Source organism: Pteropus medius, unplaced genomic scaffold (assembly GCF_902729225.1).
Source record: "Pteropus medius unplaced genomic scaffold, Ma_sr-lr_union100, whole genome shotgun sequence".
NCBI lineage: Eukaryota > Metazoa > Chordata > Mammalia > Chiroptera > Pteropodidae > Pteropus > Pteropus medius.
Genome location: NW_024343580.1, coordinates 12,145 through 16,267, shown reverse-complemented (window position 1 = coordinate 16,267; position 4,123 = coordinate 12,145). Strand labels below are relative to the sequence as shown.

Below are 4,123 nucleotides of genomic sequence, written 5' to 3'. Positions count from 1 at the left end.
CCTGTGGGGCCCGCCTCCCGTCCGTCCGATCTGTCCACCTCGCGTCTCAGCCCAGCTGAGCGCGGCCTGTTGCGTCCGGCCGAGCACGGCCTGTCACATCGGGGCCTTCGCTGTGTCTCAGGGTCTACGTCGGTGTCTTTTTCACCCTGACGGCCCAGGAGCGGAACCTTAAACCAAACCGCGCCTGGCTCCCTCCGCCTGCAGCGTGTGACGGGCAAGGAAGGGAATTCTCATCACGGAATCGGAAGCAGCCAGGGACGCGTCCTGGGGGGAGAGGACCACATCGGGGGCACGGCCAGGACGCTGACCCCGGGCAAGGGCCTTTTCCTCTGCGCCCTCGCGTGCTTCGTTGAAAATTGATAATGGTTGTCCCCAAGGGCGGCCGGCAGGTCTACTGAGATGACCTGGGCCCAACACCGCCCCGTGGGTCGGTGGCTCAGAGCGTCCCGGAGCTGCCCTGTGACGAAGGAACGTGCTGGACTGCCCACTCAGCTAGGGAACCCCGCTCCTGCCGGACGCTCTGCGACCCAGCGTTTCCCAGGCACCTGCGGCCTGAGTCATCGTATCTGCCGGGCTGGGCCAGGTTGTCACAGTGACAACATGACCTTGTTTGTATCAGCCGGGCTGGGCCAGGTTATGTCATAGCGACAAACAGCCCCCAAACCCCTGTGGCTTTACAAGTAAAAGCTTACCCCTGGGACGTGCTTGGGCAGCGTGGGTGACAGAGGACCTGCAGACCCCGGGGACCCCGGGAGGGAGCCCCCTCCCTGCTCTTGTGTCCTCGGTGTCGTAGAAGCTGCCAGGAAGGTGACAAGCCGGCCTCCGGCTCCTCGGGTGACCTTCCTGAAGTGACTGCTCCCCCTGCCCAGAGCGAGGCACGCCACCACACCCATGGGCAGGGCCGTACCTGTGCCCCCGGCTCTTAGTGTCCCCAGGGGGCCCCACAGCGCAGCTTGGTGGGGGTGGGGGGACTGCATTTGTTTCTTAGACAAATCTTCTTCTCTGAGGTTTAAACCCGGGACGTCAGGGGACAGTCACGCACGCGGAGACACAGAGCTGTTTTTCTGTTTTTCTTCAGACACAATTTCCACTTGTTCTCACGTTTTGGACCCACAGAGTTATTCACATGGAAACCGTTTCCCAGCCAAGCGTGACATTTGGGTGCTGAGTCACCGTTTCGGTTCATCCCGCCGTCCGTGCCGCGAAAGACGGAAATCATTCACACGACGCCGTGGACGGTGGGTCTTGTTCATACGTTTCCTGGAAGCGATTTCTCAGTTAATGGCCGACGTGAGCTCGAAGCAGGTGGAACACAGGTGTGCTCTCCCCGCCCGGGCGCAGGGCAAGGCGCCCCCCTCAAGTGCACAGCCCAGAGGGGTCAGAACCAGGTGCTGGGCGCACAGGAAGCTGCTGCCACCGGCCACCTCCGGGGCAGGGAACCTGATGGCCTGGGCCTGTCCTCGATGGCTCTGTGCGTCCCCAGGGGAATCCCGAGGGCTCCCTGACTTTCCCGCCGACCTCGTGCGGCCTCAGTTTCCCCTGTGAAGCGGGACCGGCAGTGCTGGTCCTTGTCCCCTCCCTCCGCCCGTCAAAACCCTTCCCACCCGCTGTGCGCACCACCTCCCTCTGGCCCCGTGCAGACGCCCTCGTCACCTGGAGCATTCGCTGTCCTTTCTGCTCCTTTTAAACTCAAGTCAGGATCTCCTCCAGGGCGCGGAGAGGCCTCTTGTCGCCGGCGCCACCTGTGCACTGAGACCGTGGCCGCCCCTTGGCAGCAGACGTGCAGGTCCCCGACCCCGCCAGGAGGGCGGGCCGGGCCTGGCAGCCGGAAGAAGGTGGGAGAAGCCGGGAAAGGGCCGCCTCTGGCCTTTTCCATCCACGGAGGACACACCCGCCCTCTCGCTCAGCAAACCCTCGCAGGCTCCCGGGGGCCGCCCGCCTCGGGCTGCTCTGCCTGTGGCCTGGGGCGGCCGTAGTCCCTCGGCCCTCCTGGCCACTTGCAGAATGGGCGGCGCCTTGAGCAAACACGGGACGCGGAGGGACGGGGTGGAGGTCCGAGTCCCAGGCCTCCCCTCGCGGCCCCGCCTCTCACAGCCTCAGTTTCTTCGTGCAGACGTGGGGAGAAGCGGAGCCGGCAGCCCGGCCCGGCAGAAGCCCCGTCTCAGGCCCAGGCGCCCCCTCTCTGTCCACTTCCTGCCGCGCATCCGCCAGGGCCCGGACCCGCCTCCCCCCGGCCTCCCCAGGACGGAGGCGTCCGGTCCATCTCTGCTTCTCTCTGAGCATCTCCCGCGCCTGGCATGCCAGAGATGATCACCACGTAGGTGAGGGCTGGGTTCCTAGGTGGCCCTGTGGCCGCACCCCCACCAAGGGCGCGCCCTTCGGCGCAGGGACCCCTAGACTCCCAGGCACCCTGGTCCACGTGGCACTGAAGACGTCACCCCCTCCCGGTGAAAGGAACGTGGAGGCCTGGAGCTGCCGGGCGGGGCGCTGGAAGCAGGCGCTGCAGCCCGTAACTCACCGCCGCTGAATTAATCACCGCGGCAGAGGGACGCCGAGCGTGGCCGTGTCCTGGAAACTGCGTCCAGTTGATGCGCCACTCGGATTTGTTAAAATATTGAACCTGTTAGGAGGAAAACGGAAAAAGCCAGACAGAGCTGTTCAGCCTGGCCAGGGGGCACGTCAGGGGGCAGACGCAATCCGCCAGCCCCGTCTGGCCCAAGATTGATGAGACAGCGGCCTGCAGAGGGGCGGTCTCCCGCGGCCTGCATAAACCCGGAGAAATACGATACTCTGCACCCCGAGGACTCGCCATGTAAATTAGTGTCCTCAGAGGGTTTTTACAAGGGTCTCGGAAAGCAGGGAGCACCCAGGCAGGAAGAGGCACCGTCCTCCCTCCTGGGGGAGGAGTTTTCTGCAGCTCAGAGTCTCCAGGGAGAGCCCGGCTCTCGGCTCTCTTCCGGCTAGCTGGGCTGAGCGGTGGACTTGGGGCTCAGCAGGCTGGCTGCCTGCCCCCACCCCGCCCCCTAAGAGAGGAGGCGTGTGTCTGGGAGCCCTGCAGGAGGGCCCAGCATCTCAAACGCACCTTCCGGCACGTTCTGTTGACAGGACCGAGAAGGCTGCGTGTTGGGCGTCATTTCGGTGTGGGCACAGGCGTGTCGTCACCCGGCTTCCAGCAGACGGTCTTGAGCTGCGACGACAGGTTTTGTCATCGGCCTCGCGAAAAGGCTACACGCTGCTGCTGGCTTTCTGGGCAGCCAGAGGGGTCCACAGAGAAGTCAGACAGGGTGGCGGCTCGAACCCCGTCTGCAGCCCCGCCCCCGGGCCATCGCCCCTCGTGCCCAGGGAGACGCCACGAAGCCCCCTTCTCCGCACAGATGCTGGCGTGGACCCGCCTGAGCCACACAGCCTCATACGACAGCGGACAGGGGAGTCACTGGCAGGACATGGCAGCTGACGGCGCCCGAGGGAGGGAAGAGCCAGGCTCAGCGAGGTCGGGAGCTGGGAGTGCTCAGACCCCCCAGGGGAGTGGCCGCTGCTGGGGGACCCTCTCCAGCCACCGCCGGCCTTTGCGGCTGGCTGTCCACTCCGGCCTCCGATTCCGGGGAGGGGAATGAGGTCGGCCTAGCTCGGGCCATGTGCTCACCCCGGCCAGCCGAGGGCACATCGTGACCAGCGGCCCCAGCGAGATGGACCCCCAGGGCAGCAGCAGCTCAGGAGGCTGACCCCAGCAGCAGGGGAGGGAGGCTGAGCAGCTAGAGGCCACTGGGCCCTCCCTTGGCCCCTCCCACAGCCCTGCCCAGCCCTGGACATGAAGCAAGGCCTCCGTGCCCTCCTGGCCTCCAGCGCCCAGGCTGTTGACAGCGGACACGAGAAGAGCCACACAGTCCCAGGCCTGAGGGGCATCGGGCAGGGGTGACGCAGAACCCCGTTTGGCAGAATGGGCGCCCGCCCTCTGTGAACCCGGATCTGTAGGCAGAACCCCCACGTCTGGCCTGGGCGGTCGGGTCGGGGCCTTGACCTGGCCCAGCCCTGGCCTGGCACCGGTTCTAGTGAGGCAGCGAGCCACGTCTCTGCCTGTCATTGGCCGGGGGGCTCTGTGTTCAAAATCATAGTGTCATTTTGC

At 65.6% G+C, this 4,123-nt stretch overlaps 1 long non-coding RNA gene across 1 annotated transcript; it reads right to left on the bottom strand.

Moving 5' to 3' along the window:
• Positions 1-1,057: 1,057 nt before the first annotated feature.
• Positions 1,058-2,648, bottom strand: LOC120606405 (uncharacterized). Its single transcript, XR_005653886.1, has 2 exons — positions 1,654-2,648; positions 1,058-1,260 (listed from the first exon to the last, which is right to left on the bottom strand). It is a non-coding gene; the product is annotated as an uncharacterized LOC120606405 (long non-coding RNA).
• Positions 2,649-4,123: the final 1,475 nt, after the last annotated feature.